The 20,247-nt window shown below is 42.2% G+C and overlaps 1 long non-coding RNA gene across 1 annotated transcript; it reads left to right on the forward strand.

Annotated features, from left to right (window-relative positions):
* Window positions 1–228: 228 nt before the first annotated feature.
* LOC124773251 lies at window positions 229–8,784 on the forward strand. Its single transcript, XR_007014557.1, has 3 exons — window positions 229–322; window positions 498–515; window positions 8,684–8,784. It is a non-coding gene; the product is annotated as an uncharacterized LOC124773251 (long non-coding RNA).
* The last annotated feature ends 11,463 nt before the right edge of the window (window positions 8,785–20,247 follow it).

Below are 20,247 nucleotides of genomic sequence, written 5' to 3' on the forward strand. Positions count from 1 at the left end.
ACAACCTATAATCTTTCTTTTAATTTTTGTTCCTACAAACATGATTTTTAAGAAATCTCATTTTATGTGAAACAGATATCTAATATAATATCTTTCAAATTTTTCAATTTTGATGTACTACTTACTAAATGATGTTCACTCTTACTGTATTTTGTTCTTTATACAATTTTGTTTTTCCAGTGGGAAAGCTGTAACAGAGGACTCCCACGTAAAAATTGATGATGAGTATTCACTGTTTGTTAGCTCAATACAAACAATGGACTCTGGGAACTACACATGCTCAGCCGAAAACATGTTTGGGAAGGATGAAATAACATACTCGGTAAAAGTTCAGGGTAGCTATCATGCTTTGATCTGTTGTTGAGCAACAAAAACATTAAAGTTGACAGTAATGGTTTAAGTTTTAACTCAGAAGTTTATTATTATTAATCATAATTTTTATAAATTTATGATATTCGTTACAGTCCTTACTTTTCTGTTTCTTACATGCTCAACAGACAACAGAAATAGAGGAAGTAAGTAAAATAGATCCTTGTGTATGGTAAGTTAAGTACCCTTATGTTATAGTTATTCAGTTTTCAGAGCTTTGTTGCTTTTTGTGTAGATGAATTGCCAAATTTTTATTTTGTTGGTAGTCAGCAATAGTCAGTAGCCTACTAGTAACCCAACCTGACTTTGCAAGGGGAGCTCTAAGAATATATGGGTGGACGATTTGTCTGATGTAGCAGTTATTTTGTTTATGGGTACTGCATAGAACTATGATAAAAAAATCAGAGAACAATTTTAGGTAACTGAATCTCATCACTTATGTGTAATTTAACCAATTTAAGCAGCACACAGCACTTGCCAGGTACTGCTGTGCCTGAAGGCATCACTGAACTGTCCAACTACAACCTGCTAACCATGTGAGCCATGCATTGATGGCACTACTGCTCCTTCATGGTCAGCACTGGCTATGATGACCACCAGCTATTAGCTGGCAATCACCACCTGGCCTCCTCCTGCCACTGCAGGTGGTGCGGTAGCTTACGGCTTGCATCATTGCTATGAAATGTCACTCTGAACACCAATTAAATACAGAACAGATAACATTCGTACCTCCTGAGAACTTAATGACTGTAGTGCTTGTAGTGATGTGAAATTCCTGCGCATCTGTAAGTTGGGGAAAATGCCCAGGATAAATGCGTGGGGAAATACCCAAAATTCATAAATTATCGGGCATTTATACATTTTAAAGATTAACTGATAAACAGTGCTCATAAAAATATATTAAGCTGATATTTTGTGTTCGAAAAGGTATTTTGTGACTTTATTTTTAGTTATTAAGTATTTTTTATGTTAGTGTTCTTATTTTATCTTCACAGTAGTGTAGTCATACAAAAGTAGGTAAAGAAAGGAGCAGAGTAGAAAACTATAGTCTGTCTCAAATGTCACTATATCTGACAATAAAACATTTATTTTCCACTGAAAAGAGTTTAACATTTAAGAATGGTTTATCATGAAACAATGTATGCTAGCCTTCGAATGCATTCAGCGATAATTGTGTCATCAATAATCAATCTTCAATAATATTTATTTAGTGTATGTGGTGTGAGGGGGTGGGGGGAGGGGGGGGGGGTTGTGGACTGTGAGATACGAGAGAGAGAGAGAGAGAGAGAGAGTGTAGAGTAGAACTGGTAAAAAGTAAATGGGCATTATATATCATACACATCTGTCAGCAACATGTGCCTTTCTTTGGTACAGAAAGTTGGAAAGCAAGTGAAAACATTTACTAACTGTTAATATCAGGTGTATCATCCCATCCCTTACTGTAATTCATAAATTATACATTCTAGCAGTAAAAACTTTAAAAAGTACTTTTTTTTTTATAAATGCCCAGAATTTGGGCATTTTAAAATGCTTTAATCAAATTCCCGGGCAAATGACCACTTACAAATGTCCTGCCCACTAGACATGTGCCTGGCCCAGATCTCTAAGTGTCTTCTGCTGCGAGTATCAAAACTCTTGCAGCAATTCCTGACAAAGCCTTTACATACAGACAGAAAAACATATGGGGGACTGTGATGTATCTTAGCTCAACCAGTTTGACCAAATATTTATAAATTATGTACAGAAACCTTCCTTGTGGATGAGTGTGTCTATTAGTGAGGACCTTATCAAAATCCATGCAGTGGTTCCTAAGAACAGCCTTCAAATATAAGTGGAAGAAGGCGGTGGGGAAATTTAATTTGAAATATGTATAGAAGAAGAATATTTATGTAAGTCCTGGTAATAATAATTTCACATGGCTCAGTGTCCAGGTGCAAGTCATTCAGTTGGATGTCGCTTCAGTGAGTTGCTTCTCCTTTGCCAGTTATCCAACCAGTAAAAGGTGATCCACAATTTAACATGGAATTCGGAATATGTTTCATTTCGGGTGAATCTCCACACCATTGAGAGTTGATAAAGATAAAGGTACGTGTTCCAGCCAGGATTCGATTCCATGATCTTCCAGTTACTGGACACATACCTTACAGCTAGACCACCAAGCCTGGCACTGATGCTGCTTCAAGAAAGGAGACAAAAAATTTTAACATGGAATCTGAGCCAACTTCACTTCTGATGAATGTCCAACTGTGGAGAGGTAAATGCTTCATAAAAAGACAAGAGTGAAAAAATCTATGGTCTGAGAAAAATTCGATCCTGTGACCTTTTGGTTTTCAGGGACGTGCTTTACCGCTAGACCACTGGGCCTGAGCCTTATTCTGGTCAAGCATCCCTGCTCTCTGGAGTTTCTGTGACATTTGCACTGGATGGTAGTGTCATTTTTCTCACATTGACAGTGCTTTTTTTTTTTTTTCACGGTTCAGCAAATTTCCACAAAATTTTGATAAATTATATAGCCAAACATTCCTCATTAATCATAGAGAGAGAGAGAGAGTGCCTATGCATGGGTGCCTGTCCACCCTGAAAAACTTTACGTCTGGCTTAAACTCACCAGAAAACTGTGCCTAATTCATCAAGATACCAACACTGTGGAGGATAGCCAAACACAGACTATATTAAAATCTGGCAAAGATTGAAACAATCTAGAAAATTGTTGGCTAATTTTTGTCTTATGGCATCTTTACAGTTTTATGAAGATTGGCTCATTTCTGATACCACAACAAGCAGCATGTAGGATAGGAAGAAAACTGCACATTTTTATAATCAGTCTGGTGTAACATATAGAAGGTGTATGAAAGAAATCATATTACAAAAAAATTTTCAAATATGTGTGAATCTTATTGGACTTAACTGCTAAGGTCATCAGTCCCTAAGCTTACACACTACTTAACCTAAATTATCCTAAGGACAAACACACACACCCATGCCTGAGGGAGGACTCAAACCTCTGCCGGGACCAGCCGCACAGTCCATGACTGCAGCGCCTTAGACCGCTCGGCTAATCCTGCGCAGCATCATATTACAGGAACAATCACCGTTTGACTGTGGATGGAACGGAGGGGCCATGACATGCATGACGCCGTGACGGGCACAAAAATCTGCGAAATCGGAAGAGGCAAATTGTGGACCATTATCAGTAACAAGAGTAGAGGGAAGGCCTTCCAACGAGAAAATGCAAGCGAGAGTATTGGTGGTTGCCACAGCGGTAGGCAACGTGCAACAGACAATGAAAGGAAAGTTAGATTAGGCATCAATAACGAGAAGCCAATAAGTACCTGAAAAACATCCCGCAAAGTCAGCATGAACACGCTCCAGGGCTTCTCAGTCGAAGGCACTGGTGCCAAAAGTGACTTCGGGGCAGCGCCCTGTGACGCACAAGGGCCGCAGGCAGCAACCATGTATGCGATTTCAGAGTTGATCCCGGGCCAGTACACATGACGGCGCACCAGAGATTTTGTGCGAGACACACCCCAGTGCCCTTGGTGAAGGAGGCGCAAGACCCAAGCATGCAAAGACGCAGATACCACAACACATGGCGAAGCATTTTCGGTGGAAAGGAGGATAACACTATCCCTAGCCGTGAGGTGGTAACGCAAAGCGTAGTAGTTCCGCAACGGATCAGAAGTCTTAGCAGACAGACAATCTGGCCAATCCTTATGAATAAAGCATAAAACCCGGGAGAGGGTAGGGTCAGAACCCGTAGCAGCCGCCAGCCGGTCCCCGGTGATGGGGAACCCGTCCACAACCCACTGCTCGGCAACACCCAGTTGGAAACACAGAAATTCATCCCTATCAAATGCCAGATCAGGAACCATGGGAAGCCAAGGCAGTGCATCAGCATTCGCATGTTTAGCCGTCGGCCGGAAATGAATCTCATAATTGAAACGAGACAAATAAAGAGCCTAATGCTGGAGGCGGTGTGCAGCCTTGTTGGGAAGTGACGTTGATGGATGAAACAAGGAAACAAGTGGTTTGTGATCCGTAACAAGATGAAATTTGTTTGTGATCCGTAACAAGATGAAATTTGGATCCATAGAGAAAAACACCAAACTTAAGAAGAGCATAAATAATGGGCAAAGCTTCTTTTTCAATTTGGGAATACTTTTGCTGGGCATCTGTGAGTGTTTTGGAGGCATAAGCAATGGGTTATTCAGTACCATCAGAAAAATGGTGCGCAAGGACTGCACTGACCCTGTATTGAGAGGCATCCGTGGCAAGAACAAGATGTTGGCCAGGTCGATAAGTAGCCAGGCACGGGCCTGTTTCAGCATAGTCTTCAATTTCTGGAAAGCCACATCGCATGACGTGGACCAGTGAAAAGGCACGTTTTTATGCAACAGGCAATGCAACCGCTGAGCCACCGAAGCAGCAGACAGTAAAAACTTGTGATAGTATGCTATTTTCCCCAAGTAGGCCTGCAGTTCCTTAAGAGATGTAGGGCGAGGAAGAACATCAATCGTAGCGACAGTTTGCTGAAGCAGACGAATACCATCCCGAGAGAGTTGAAACCCCAAGTATGTGACAGATGTCTGAAAAAATTTTGATTTCTGAAGATTACACTTAAGACCGGCAGTCTGTAAGACATGTAGAAGTGTGCAGAGGTTTTGAAGATGTTCGTCAGTAGTGGAGCCAGTGACAACAATGTCGTCCTGGTAATTTATACACCCAAGTCAGCAATAATTGTTCCAAGAATCGCTGAGAGAGAGCAGGGGCGCTGACAACCCCGAATGGCAATTGTTGGGGTATTAATAGAGGCCGAAAGGCATGTTAAGGACCATAAATTGGCGGGAAGTAGCGTCAAGAGGAAGTTGATGATAAGCTTCTGACAGATCAAGTTTAAAAAAATACTGGCCTCCAGCAATTTTAGTGAAAAATTCTTCAGGTCGAGGCATAGGGTAAGTGTCGAGAAGGCATTGAGCATTTACAGTGGCTCTGAAATCGCCACAGAGATGAATATCACCATTTGGCTTAGCAACGACAATGACAGTAGAGGACCACTCACTGGAAGTGACAGGAAGCAAGACCCCTGAAGCAGTGAGATGATCCAGCTCTCGTTTGACCTAATCATGAAGGGCCAAAGGAATGGGCCGATCCCAAAAAAACTTAGGCCGAGCAGTGGGTTTGAGCGTGATATGAGCTTCAAAGTCGGTTGCATGGCCTAACCCAAGAGAAACAAGGGACGAAAATGCCCTCGACAAGGAATCCAATTTAGCATAAAGAATAGTATCAGAGACGATATTGACAGAGTCATCTATGGAGAACCCAAAAACACGGAAGGCATCGAAACCAAAAAGATTCTCCACGTTACTATGATCGACCACAAATATGGTAACAGTGCGAACGACAGATTTGTAAGATACCTCAGCATCAAATTGTGCCAAGAGAGAAATCTTCTGTTTATTGTAAGTCCGTAATTGCCTAGTGACAGGTGACAGGTTTGGAGAACCCAACTAAAGATACGTCTGAGAATTGATGATAGTGGCAATAGACCCAGTATCCACCTGCATGCGAATATCTCTACCAAATATTTGGACAGTGAGGAATAACTTCCCTGAAAGGGAAGAAGTACAATTGACAGACAATACAGAATCAGAATCAGCGTCATGTTCATGAACATCATGTATGCGGCCGGATTTGCAAACGGATGACACATGACCCCCTTTTTTGCATTTGTGACACACGGCCCAACATTGTGGACAATCTTCTCGTGAATGTTTCGTAAAACACCGCAGACATGAAGGAAGTTGCCTTGGGTTTTGCTGCAGTTTCTTAGAGGTTTGCATACGGTTAGGCCAAGGTTGTGCTTGGGAGCGTACTGCGGCCACGGCGGCCGGCGGGGACACGCCACACGCTTTGTCAACATCGCACAGAGGTTGTATTTCCCCGACGTCGCCCCATGCCTCTATTTGCACGCCAGCGGCGCGAGAAATTTCAAAAGACTGAGCGATGGATAGGACTTCATCTAGAGTCGGATTTGCCAACTGAAGGGCACATTGCCTAACTTCTTTGTCGGGTGCCGATCGGATAATATCATCCCGTACCATGGAATCAGTGTAGGATCTTTGTGAACTTCAGTAACAAATTGGCAATTTCTACTGAGGCCGTGAAGTTCAGCAGCCCAAGCGCGATAGGATTGATGCGGTTGCTTTTGACAACGATAAAAGGCAACACAAGAGACTACCACATGCATTTGCTTTTGAAAATAGACGGACAGAAGTGAGCACATATCAGCAAAGGACAAAGATGCAGGACCTCTCAAAGGAGCCAATTGCAACAACAACCGATACATTTGAGGTGAAATCCATGAAAGGAATAGAGACTTACATGTTTGTTCGTCCATGACATGAAAGGCCAAGAAGTGCTGTCGAAGACATTTTTCGTAATGAGACCAGTCTTCCACTGTCTCGTCGTAAGGAGGAAAAGTAGGTAGAGATGACAACGAGAGATGCCCCGCATTTGATGCCGCGACGAAATCACAAATCGCATTTGTGAGAAGTGTCTGCTGTTCTATGGGACCTTGCAATATTTGCTCTAAAGTAGCCATGGAAACATGTGGGTCAATGATGGAAAAGAAAAATCAGTATCTCGTCGCCAATTGTAGTAATGTCAAGTTGAACAAATATAATTCAAGGATTAAAGTCACAGATCAAGTAAACAGAGTAAGACGTGTGAACACTTTAACAGTCAAATCATAACTGAGTCCAAGTCTAGCGGCCGCTAGCTGGCTGGCAATTTAGGTGACACTGCTACTGCATGGTTGGCAGACAGCGCCACATGTAGAGGATGCGCGTAACTGCACGGTGGCACTTTGAAAGATTGGCGAGTCACAACACCTTCCATTACTTGTGAAGACCTGAAAAGTTCAGTTGCTATGATTTTGGTGTAACTTAAAACTTTCATGGTGATATTTAAATGTAGATTCAAAAAACAGGAGTATAGCTGAGGCAATCATGTAAATAAGGCTGACCAAGTGGTTGATAGTTTGGACAATCCTTCTAAGGAGCTAACAGAAAACACCTGCACACCTACATTGTTACAACCAGTTACTTTGCTCTGGCACTGCACATAGACTACAGTGCCAGCCTGTGCATAGTAGTCTGCACATATTTTCTATGTGTACTTTTTTGTCCTCTTACTGCACTTGGCATCAGATACTGATTCCCAAGCACTTCCAGCGTTGGAGATTATGCAGTTGGTGTTGGAAGACAGCTGTGTTTTTCATGAGGAAAAGAGATGCCTTTGCTGACAGATGGAAGTACTCCATCCCATGCTAGTCATACCCATTGTTTGTATCCATGTGTGTAGACATGAATCAAACAGTTTATATATGACTTGACATAGCACTTTTTAGTTAACCATTTGTCCAAATTGGTATGTTTGAGTGCACTGCTGCCTTGGTTGTGTTTACTAGGTCACTGGTCAGGAATAGCTATTAAAAGGAAAATTGACTCAATACATGCCGACTGCAGGTGAAAGGTATAATACTATCAAATGACATACATAAAAAAGTATTACACACTATATCCTATCTGTTGTGAGGATGAGAGGTGGGTGTGAGTGACTGCACTTCCTTTTTCACCTTCACCAACCTATTCCTATCTCCTTCCCAAAGAAAGAAACAATAGATCTGAAAAGTCGAATATTGTGTGCACTTTTGTATGTGTCTGTCAGCATTACTATATGTTCCACCTCTTTAAAGCAAGTACTTCCCAGCAGTTATGTCCTGTACATTTTTAGAAGACATATCAATTTAGTCTGTGCTCTCTTCCTTCCATTCATTTTTAATATTACAATTTATTATAACCTGACAGCAATTTGTGAGGAATTTGTTGTTATCATTAATTATAAATAACTTGAAAATTGTACATTAGATATCAACAATTGGATATTCGCTTTATCTAACAATCATAAAATCCTTTATGAGATTGCTGTTTTTCACTATTTGTTTATTTATTTCATGGTGTTGGGTTTTGAATAATATGTTATTTGATTACTATCTTTCCTTGTCTATATCTGTTTTTCTTTTCTCTTTTTTATTATTGAATCTGAAAGTCATATGGTGCAAAATTTTTTCCCTTGCATGATGTTGTACGTTTATTTAGGATTTGTACTTTAGCCATATTGGTGTCCATAATAAATGTATTTCATCATTCATTTTAGATTTTATTATATAAAGTTTACCTCTATAACTAATCGAGGCACTTTATGTATTATTGTGCATTAACAATGGAAGGATAACATATAATCTCTGTTTCAGTTCCTTCATCACCAGTGGCATTACATGTTTCATCGACAACTGTTTCGAGTATAACACTGCAGTGGCAGTCACCTTCTGCACATGTGAACCTCATCCAAGGTACATATCTTGCTGTAGCTGGAATTGTGTGTAAGCCATATCAGTTCAGAATCATTCAAACCTATACAAGATGAACACAATAGGAACATTAGTAAGACACCTACATCTGTCAAAAGTTGACCTGTAATTTGAACTGACATGAAGTGGCAGTGAAAGGCATTGTGTCTTACTATTTGTTATATTGTAAAGAGTCCACCAATTTGGGAGTTAATGGCAACAAGATTGTAGAAAGACATGATTATTATGAAGCTTTTATTTAAAGAGAATTTATTTAGTTATGGGTGGGGATGTGGGTGGGGCGGAAAGAGGTGCCAACCAGTAGTTAAGCAATGGAAGTAAGAATAATTTGTCCAACAGAAAACTATTTTGCATGCACTTACCACGTACTGTGCCTCTGTCAGATTGTGAGTGGAGTGTGTGTGTGCTCATCACATTCCAGAATTTACCCTTGGCAGATAGCTAGACTTCTTGTATCTTGATATTGGCCTGACTCTGAGGATTTGTTATGAAGACTGTTGGCAGTGTGAGAAACCTGGTGATGTTCATTGAACAAAACAAGTCGTGAGATAATAAATATACATTAATACTTTTACAATGGTTCTCATTAATATGAACAAGAATCAGCTGTGGAGTTCAAATGCACCATCCAGTTGCTTGCACACTTACCTGAAGGTTCCAGCACAGAGGGAAGCCATAAGCAATTCCAATTAACACACCAAAAAATTGTGGCTTAGTAAAACAAATATCAGAGCTCTTTTTGTATGAAGCATTGGGCACTGCCATTAGCTACAGTTCTGCTTAGGTAATACAATAAAATACATCAAACAGTCAAATGTCCAGGATGGAATATCAACAATATTGTGGAAAGGATAAATTGCAACTTACTGTAAAGATGGCACACTGAGTTGCGGACAGGTATGACGAAAGGACTGTCACATATTTGAGTTTGCAGCCGAAGTCTTCTTCATAGGGAAAACAAACAAACAAATACACACATGCACTCATGCACAAGCAACCACTCCTTATGCACTAATTACTGCTACCTCCAACTGAATGCAACTGTGTTTTATCAAACGGAATCTGCAGTCTAGAGTGGGGTGGGGGAGGTGGAGGGATGGCAGGGTGTGGTTGGAGAGGAGAGAAGACAGCACTACTGTGTGTGTGTGTGTGTGTGTGTGTGTGTGTGTGTGTGTGTGTGTGTGTGTGTGTGTGGTTTGAGGTTTTCGGGTGCTAAACAGCATAGTTATCAGTGCCCAAACGCATAGAAACAGGAACATATGCGGTGAAGGGATGAAGACGGACAGCGAACAAGGAGAGCGGCTAAAAGACACAGACCTGACGCAGTTCCAGATCCTCACACACAGAGGCAAAACAAGAGGAGAAGAAATGCACTAAAAAAGGAAAGGAAACACAAGTAAAAGGGAACAGAAATCAAAGTGAAACAAGTAAGTAATCGTGACAGGTGGACCTCATACCTAAAACCTGGGTGAGCCAGTCACCCAGCAGCACATTAAAATCCTCTCCCTAAAATCCGAGGAAACAAATTGGACAGGACACAAAACTGTAAGACCTTAACCACAGTCGTTTAGTCGTCTTGCAAAATAGAGGGCAAATCCAGTGGCAAGGAAACCACCGCCCTCTGGTCAGAGAATAAAAGACAGTCAAGTAAAATGTGGCGGACAGTAATCTGGACACCACAAGCACTGCAGATTGGGGGGGTCCTCCCACCAGAGTAAAAAAACCAGCGTTAAGGGACTGTGCCTGATGCGGAGGCGAGTGAGGAGAACCTCATCCCGCCTGCATGACTGGTAGGACGTACGCCATGGCCGCGTGGTGGCCTTGATCAGACAGCTTATTTTCACCGACTGCCAGCCACTCCTCTTCCCATTGACGCATAACACGAAAATGCAAAAGGGAGGTAACAGCATTGAGGGGGACGGCACATTCAACAATGTGAGGGAGGGAACATGCATCTTTGGCAGCCATATCCGCCAGTTCATTTCCCCTAATACCCATGTGCCCCAGCACCCAACAGAAAGAAACCTCCTTCCCCTGCCGTTACAGGTGGAGTAGGTCACCGTGGATGTTCTGGATGACTGTATCTGCTGGGTACAAGTGGTTCATGGTCTGAAGGGCACTCAGGGAGTCAGAACAGATGAGAAACTTAAGACTGGGAACACATCTCATCTGCTCCAGTGCCTGCAAGATCGCAAACAATTCGGCATCAAAGACGGTAAATGTCGTGGAAGCCATAACTTGACGACTCGATCAGGGAAAACAACAGCACAACCAACAGAGTCCCCCTGTTTAGAGCCATCCGTAAATACTGGTACATGGTCGGGATGGTGGTTTAAAATATTGTAAAATAAGGAGGTAAAAACAAATACAGGAGTGCAGCTCCACCGGTACTCTGACAAGTCTAAAAGGACGCTGGGCCTCTGGAGCAATCAGGGAGGCAGGCGGGTAAAACCCTGGAGTTGAGGTGCCACACGCTCCACACCAAGGGACTCTAGCAAATATTTGGCACAAATCCCAAATGGTCTCGTTGTCCTGGGACGACTGGAAAAGAGACGTTCCATAGGTGGTCGGGCAACAGTAGGGTGTGCAGTGGAGGTAGGACAGGCAAGGAATTGACACACCCGTCGCACCATGAGGAGTTTCCGCCAGATGGCGAGCGGCGGTTCCCCTGCCTCAGCACACAGGCTGGGGATGGGACTGGTACGGAAGGTACCAGTGGCCAGCCTGATACCCTCATGGTGTACTGCATCAAGAATCTTCAGATATGAAGGCCTCACTGATCCATACACGGTGCATCCATAGTCAAGACGGGACTGGACGAAAGCCCTATAAAACTGCAGCAGATACGCCCAATCTGCTCCCCAGGACCGATGGCTCAGACACTTTAAAATATTCAGTGCCTTCAGGGTCCACACCTTGAGGTATTTAAGGTGCGGCAACCACAACAACTTGGAATCAAAAGTGCGGCCCAGGAACCTCACAGTGTCGCTAAAAGGAAGAATGGTGTGCCAGTGAATCGAGTGAACTTTTCCCCTTCTCTGCGCCTCTGCTTCTCCGCTCTACATTCCTCCTATCCCTCTTACCTCTCCCACAGCCCCCTGATGTTGCATGAGGAAGCCTTTTCCTGCCACCATCTAATCCCTGCACGCTCTGCCAGGCAGCTGACCTCTCTGCTCCCACCCAAACCCTGCTGTTCCTCTTTCTTCTCTGTTCCAATCTAAATTGCTGTTTCTGTTTGATGTGACACAGTTGCATTCTGGCCAGAGAAGTATACATGAGGTGTGCTTGTTTGTAGGAACTGTGTATGTGTGTGTGTGTGGTTTTTTTTTTTTTTTTTTTTTTTTTTTTTTTTTCCGTTAGCTAAAGATTGGAAAGTTGCACAAGTCACACCAATACTCAAGAAAGTTTTTGTATTCCACCTGGAAACCGAGGACGGCACAAATGTATCTGGTTCCAGTGTTGCTTGACAGTGCTGGAGGGACAAGAAATGAGAAATAAGGTGCAGCCAAGCTGGCGAAGAATGCACCCCTGCTCCCAGCGCTGCCTGCCAGAGAAAATGTGAAACAACACCAAATCATGTGGCGCCAAGCCAGAACAAGGCAAAGCAGCGGGAGCTTGCGACGGCGGGTGCAATAGCTGCAGGAGCAACCGATGGGCGCGGCCATGTAGCAATTCTGCTGGAGAATGTGTGCTGCGATGCTGAGAGCAATAGGAAACAAGGGAAGTCCAGAGCACACCCTCGCAAGAGTGTGTGGCGTGCAACGTGCTCATTTGTGATTTAAACGTATGCACAAAGTGTTAAGCCTTGCTGTTTGACTGGGAGTGCAATTAGGTTGAGGTCAGATGGCGAATGCCATTAGCAGCACAGAATGCTTCAAACTCTGTGGAAACGAATTGGGACCATTGTCGGAGACAATAACTTCAGGAAGGCCTTCGAAGCAAAAAATAGACATCAAAGCCCGAATACTACTGACAGACAGTAGAAGACATAGGTACAACAGCAGGAAAGTTGCTGTCCACATCAATAACTATCAACCAGTGGGAATCCCAGAAAGGACCCGCGAAATCAATATGAACGTGCTGCCAAGGCGCAGAAGGAGTCGGCCACACAAAGAAGCGCAGGTGGGGAGCAGATTGATGCTCCGTGCAAGAGCGACAGTTTGCAAGCAAATTCTCAATATTTTTATCAATGCCGACTTAAGTGCAGTGACGACACGCTAATTGCTTCATCCGCACTATACCCCACTGACCAGTGTGCAGTAAACAGAGAATTTCCGACTGCAACGAACAAGGTACAACCACACGAGACTGATCATTGTCAGTTTGTAACAGGATAGCACCGTGGTGTACAGACAAGTTGTGACGTTGCGCAAAGTAATGTCGAACAAGTGGATCCTGAATCTGCATAGCAGATGGAGGCAATTGAGTACAAATATACTGCAAAAGAATCTGCAAAGAAGCATCAGCAGCTGCTGCGGCAGCAATGCAATGAAAATCCACCAGAAAACCATCCGCTAATTCCTTATCTTGTGAATCAATAAACATGCAGGACAGTTTGGAAGAATCAAACACTTCGTCAGGACTGATAAGCAGACAAGACAAAGCATCAGCATTGCCATACTGGGCTGTGGGCCAAAACAAAATTTCGTAATTGTAGTTAGGCAAAAACAAAGACCAACGTTGCAATTTTTGTGCAGTACGGGCCGGAACCGACTTTGACGGGTGGAACAACGATGTCAATGGCTTATGGTCGGTGACCAAATAGAACTTGCAACCGTACAAAAAATTGTGAAACTTTGTCACTACATAGACAATAGCTAAGGCTTCTTTCTTGATTTGAGAATAGTTGTGCTGGGTAGAATTGAGCAACTTAGACGCAAAAGCAATCGGGCGAACGACAGCATTTAATGCAGTGCGAGAGAACTGCTCCAATGCCGAGAGAAGATGCATCGACAGCCAAAACAACTGGTTTGGAGGGATTGAAAGGAATCAAACAGCGATCACTCAACAAAGCAGATCTGAGCTTGTGGAAAGCAGCATCACATTCCGAAGACCAAACAAAGGGAATGTTCTTATGCCGAAGGTGATGCAAAGATGCTGAAATCTGCGCTGTATTTGGTATAAACCGAATATGATATGTAATTTTGCTCAACACAGACTGAAGTTCTTTCAAGTTCCTGGCAACTCTCTAATTGCACTGAGATGTGACGGTGAGGGGTAGATATCCTGTCCATTAATCATATGTCCTAAATACTGAATCTCAGTTTGAAAAAAATTGCATTTGTCTCTGTTACACTTTAGTCCTGCCTGCAAAAGTACAGCAAATAAGGCACGCAAATTGCACAAATTTTCGTCAGGGGTTTGACCTCATACAACTATATCGTCCAGATAATTGGAACAACCAGGGAGAGTGGCACACAACTGCTGCAACTAAGACTGAAAAATAGCAGGAGCCGAAGCAGAACCGAATGGAACGCGGCAAAACTTGAACAATCCAAGGTGGGTGTTGATCCCAAAATAGCACTGCGACTGTTCGTTGAGCGGAATCTGAAAGTATGCATCCCACAAGTCAATCTTGGAAAAGAATTTTGCCACACCAAGCGTATCAAAAATGTCTTCAGGATGCGGTAAGGGAAACGTAGCTACCATTGTTTGGGGATTTACTGTAGACTTAAAGTGAGCACAAATACGGAGACGGCAGTTTGGTTTCTTGGCACACACTATAGGCAAAGCCCATGGCAAAGCTGAAACAGGTTCAATGACACCACTGTCTTGCAAACGCGTAAGTTCAGAAGCTATGTCGTCACACAGTGCGTGCGGTACCGGGCATGCGTGCCAAAAAATAGGCATGGCATTGTCTTTAACTACAACAGGCGATGCAAAGTTTGTGGCACAACCAAGGCCATCAGAATATAGTTCAGCAAAATCATCGCATAGTGCAGCAACACTATCTGCATAGTCACTAGCGTTGATGCAAAGTACTTTGTCCTGAATTGCGAGGCCAAAATGTTCAAATGCATCCATGCCAAAAATGTTCGTAGCATCACTAGAGCGGAGCACATGGAAAGACACTGTGCGGGTCGTCACACCATATGTAGGTTGCAAACTACACATGCCGAGATTTCCTGTCCAGTAAATGCAGTCAGCGTGGAATGCGAATAACAAAGCGGGAGCGAACCAAGCAAGTCATACGTTGATTTGTTCAGTAAAGAAACTGACACATCAGTGTCCAGATGCATGCGAACAGAATGTCCAGAAATGTTCAAAGTCACAAAAAGTTTCCTCGCATTGCGCTGAATGCAAGAGGAAGTGTCTGGCAATGCTTGATTCATACAATGAACTGTCGAAGCATATGAAGCAGAAGGCTGTGAATAAATGGTATTAATGTCCATAGGCTGATGTAAATCATGATCATGGCGGTTGCCATTTCGGTAATACCCATGCGAGTCACGCGAACGGGAGACAAATTCATAATTCTTGTTTCTCTTACTGCACACAGCATGCACATGTCCTTTCTTATTACAAAAATAACACTTTGCTTGATGGGATGGGCAACTGTCCCGTGGGTGGGCATGAAAGCAGTCCGGGCATGATTTCAGTTTCTTAGTGGGTGCCTGATTTGAAACGTGTTTACTTGTGCGCGAGCAGTGTAGTGTGGCTGGCTGGGCTGGGCAGAAGGGCACGTATTGTGCCGCACTAACAGTACACACACCCGGGGTCACGTCGAACGCGGAAGTAACCATGTCTAAAGTATCTTGTCTGTCTAGCAAGTCTACTACTTCCTGCAAAGATGGGTTTTTAAATTTGAGGATTTGTTCACAGATGCGGTGATTCGCCACATTCTGCACAGTAGCGTCTCTAATCATTATATCCACATATGAGTGTCCACATGAGCAATTAAAGTCACAATCAGATGTTAGTCCCTGAAGGTCTGCTAACCAAGATTTATTCAACTGAGTAGGGCCACGCCAGAGGCGAAAGAATTTGTAGTGTGCAGCTACCACATTGACACTATCACGGAAGTGGGTGTTCAAAGCATCAATCACTTAGTCGTAAGTTTTAGTTTCTGGGCGGGTGGTGGGAAACAATATGATGAGCACACGGTATAACACAACACCCACATTGGCAATGAAAAAGGCAAGCTGCTCTGTACCTTGTATGTTGTATGCTGTGAAGTTTGCCTCGAGCTGGGTGATGTATTCTGGGCAGCGTTCAGCGTCAGGATTGAAGGCACAAAGTGGCGGCGCTGTCGGCGGTGCTGAAGTAGCTGCAGTTTGTAGCGTGACCAGTCCATTTATGGCAGCTGCCTCATTTGCTGAGACTGAAAACGTACAAGATCAGATCGTGAAGCATGTTCCTGTGGCGAAGCAAAATAGGAAATGGTAGGGAAAACCTCGTCGCCAACTTTTGTATCCCACGTGGAAGGCGGCGCATGGGTAGGAACAGGTGCAGGAAAAATACGTCGGTACTTCACGTAAGTAAAAGTGGTTTACTGGAGCCTGAATATATATACAGAGGCATACATAACTTGTACACATGAGCACAGTCTCAAGCTGAAGCTAAGTGTCGTGGCCGTCTGCTCTTGATCAAAATGGGCAGTATCTGCTGCCGAGCTCGTAGAGCACAGCAGTAGAGGGCGCTGTCATCGGTGTCGTCATAGTGCCAACTTATGAACTTGATGTGCCATCGTTGCTATTGATACCACAAAAATAAATATGAGCAATTCACTGAATTACAGACCCATATCACTCACTTTGATTTGCAGTAGGATTTTGGAAGATATAATGTGTTGAGCACTATGAATTACCTTGAAGAAAATGATGTATTGTCATACAGCCAATACGGATTTTGAAAATATTGTTCCTGTGAAACAAAACTAGCTCTTAATTCTCATGAAGTAATGAGCACTATCAACAGGCATTCATATCTTATTCCATATTTTTGGATTTCCAGAAGGTTTATGATACCATTGCTCACAAGGAACTTCTAACCAAATTGTGTGCATATGGACTATTAACTCAGTTGCATGACTAGATTAGTGATTTCCTGTCAAAAAGGTCACAGTTTGTAGTTAATTGACAGAAAGTCACCTTGTAAAACAGAAGTAATACATGGCATTCCCCAAGGAAGTGTCATAGGCCCTCTGCTGCTTCTGCTCTACATAAATGATTTAGGTGACAATCTGAGCAGCCCTCTCAGATTCTTTGCAGATAATGCTGTCATATACCATCTAGTAAAGTCATCATATGGTCAAAACCAGTTGCAAAATTATTTAACAAGTTATCTCTGTGGTGCAAAAAATGGCAATTGACTCTAAATAAGTGTGAAGTCATCCATATGAATAATAAAACGAACCTGCTAAATTTTGGTTACACAATAAATCACAAAAATCTAAAGCCTGTAAATTCAACTAAATACTTAAAGATTACAATTATGAATAACTTAAACTGGAGCGATCACATAAATAATGTTTTGAGATAGCAAACCGAAGACTGTGATTTATTTGTAGAACACGTAGAAAATGCAACAGGTCAACTAAAGAGACTACATATCCTACACTTGCCCACCCTCTTCTGGAGTATAGCTGTGCTGTGTGGAATCCACATCATATAGGATTGATGGAGGACATCGGGGCAGCGTACTTTGTACTATTGCAAACTAGTGGAGAGTGTGCAATGGATGTGATAATGGAATTGGGGTGACAGTTGTTAAAACGAAGCTGTCTTGTGTTGGTATCCCCTCATGAAATATTAGTCACCAACTTTCTCCTGAGACAATGAAAATATTTTTTTGGTGCTCACCTACATAGGGAGAAATGATCATCGCAATAAAATAAGAGAAATCAGAGCTTACGCGGAAAGATTTAAGTGTTTGTTTTTCATGCACACCATTTGAGAGTGGAGCAATAGAGAAACAATATGATGAAGGTGGTTTGCTGAACCCACTGCTAGGCACTTAATTATGAATTTTAGGCACTTAATTATGAATTGCTGAGTAATGATGTATATATATGTATGTAGTCTTGTGTGAACCAAATGTCTGTTATGAGTTACCAGGAAATCTCCATGCCAGCGGCTTGGAAAGGCTGTTGGGTAGAAATAAAACCAAACTGATTAAACATATTCATATGAACTGTCAGCCTGAAGATCAACTATCTAAGAAGGCAAAAACCTGTAGCAGTACAACATGTCATGTCTGAGAAAGGGTTTAGAAAGCTTGGGAAAGATATCATGTTTGTACATACTAAGGATACTTCATGGTTTTGATGGAAACTGAACTTAGGTCTTAAGAATGGGATGGTAGTTGTAGAAACTATCAGGACTGAAACATTACTTTCATTGGAGATATCTGATGATTACCGAGTCATACAACAGACTAAATTATATCAATGGAGTTGTAATGTGCAAAGAAATCATGTATCGCGGTAGAGATGAAAGGAAACAAGAGTGGGAGTGTCTGTTTTTCACTGATGTTAGAAGTGATACCAAGAAGGGAAATGATGTGCTATGTAGGATAGTAATGTTTGCATTGACAGTTGTCATTCTGGCATTCCCAAGTTGTATTACAGCAAGTTTTATTTGCCCAGCTCTTTGAGATGTTGTATAAACCACATTTTGGTTATAGCACACTTGCGTGTAATGGCCAAGAAATTTATGGCAGTCATGCAGAAGCTGTTAATGAAGCAGAAATGATATATTTATCAGTGAACCAATGGAAAGTCAAGGATGGAAAACAAGAGTGTTGTGAAAAAGGATAGATTGCTACTCAGCATTCAGATGAGACTTTTAGTTACAGACAGGTACAACGAAAAGACCGATATACATTTAAGGTTTTGGCCGAAAGGCGTTCTCCTGAAGTAGAAAACACACATACATTCACACAAGCATGACCCAGACACACATGACCACTGTCTCTGGCTGCTATCCTGGACTACTCCAAAAACTCTACAAACCCTACCCCACTGTTCTCCCTACTGGCCGCTTCATTGTATCCACATGTCCAGAGAAGGCATTCTCTCTCTTTGTTTATTAGCATATCTTCAATCCACCACTTGTCCCAGTCATACACATTGACTGTGGCAGTGGTCAGTAATGAGACAGTGCATTTGCAGTGTGAAGTTCAGATTCTTATCCAGCCGTCCAAATTTAGATTTTTCCTAGATTCCCAAAAATCATTGAGGCAGATGGCAGGATGGTTCCATTGAAAAGAACACAGTTAATTTTGTTGCCTATCTCTCTATAATCCAAGCATGTGATCCATCCAGAAAAATCTCATCATCTGTAAGACATTAAATCCTAATCTATAAAAGAGAAATGCCTCCCTTCATAGCTTTTAATAATAAATATTATGAATTTCTAGCCACTAAGTCTCGTACCGGCACATGGCAGTTCCTACTGGCTCAATTGCACAAATAAAGTTTAGTTTGATGATGAAAATAATCAGTTTACTGGTTCTGTTACCAGTTGTGGAAAACCTGTTGTACAACTGACAACAGAACCAGTAAATCTATTGTTTTCATCTTTCCTTTTATGTGTTAAGATTATACACAATCTCATCAAAAGAATCTGGAGACACTAATGTAATGGAGAATTTACAAATAGATATCACGAGAATCAGACCCACCAGTATAAAAGGTGGTATTGAAACAGTAACAGCAGAATGTGTTGGCCAGAAGATCTCAGTGATTTTGAAAGTGGGCTAGTCATTGAATGTCACCTGAGTAACACATCAATCGGACATTCCAACTCTTCTAAAACTTCCCAATTCAACTGTTGTTTATGTGATTGTGAAGTGAAAATGTGAAGGAACTACCACAGCTAAACCAAGACCAGGTAGATTTCATGTGCTGACAAACAGGGACTGTCAGATGCAGAACGTGGTTGTAAAAAATTACATTAAATGAGCAAAAGCAAACACTTCTGAGTTAGTTACCAATAGTCTCGTTGGCACAATGACTGTGTTTGGGAGTTAGAAAGAATGGGGTACAGTGGTCGAGCAGCTCCCTGTAAGCTACATATTTCTGTACTCAGTGCTAAGTGATGCTTGAGGTGGCATAAAGAGCGATGACACTGGTCCGTGGATGACTGGAAATGAGTGATTTGGAGTGGGAACTGTGCTATATCATGTGGCATCTGATGTAAGGGTTAAGTTTGGCAAATGCCTGGAGAACATTACCAACCATCATGTATAGTGCCAACAGTGAAGTTCTGATGAAGGGGATCGTGTTACAGTATGGGCATGTTTTTGTGGTTAGGGTTTTATCCCATTGTTGCACTTAAGAAAACACTAAATGTGGAAGGACATGACCAAATTCTAACATCATTATATACTGTGTGTAGTAGAAGAACAGTTTATAAACAGTAATTGTTCATATCAGTATGACAATTCACTTTGTCATTCTGTGTGGCAGTGATTTGTGGACAATAATATTTGAGGAGTGTTTTTTG

This window comes from Schistocerca piceifrons, chromosome 2, assembly GCF_021461385.2.
Source record: "Schistocerca piceifrons isolate TAMUIC-IGC-003096 chromosome 2, iqSchPice1.1, whole genome shotgun sequence".
In the NCBI taxonomy this organism is placed as follows: Eukaryota; Metazoa; Arthropoda; class Insecta; order Orthoptera; family Acrididae; genus Schistocerca; species Schistocerca piceifrons.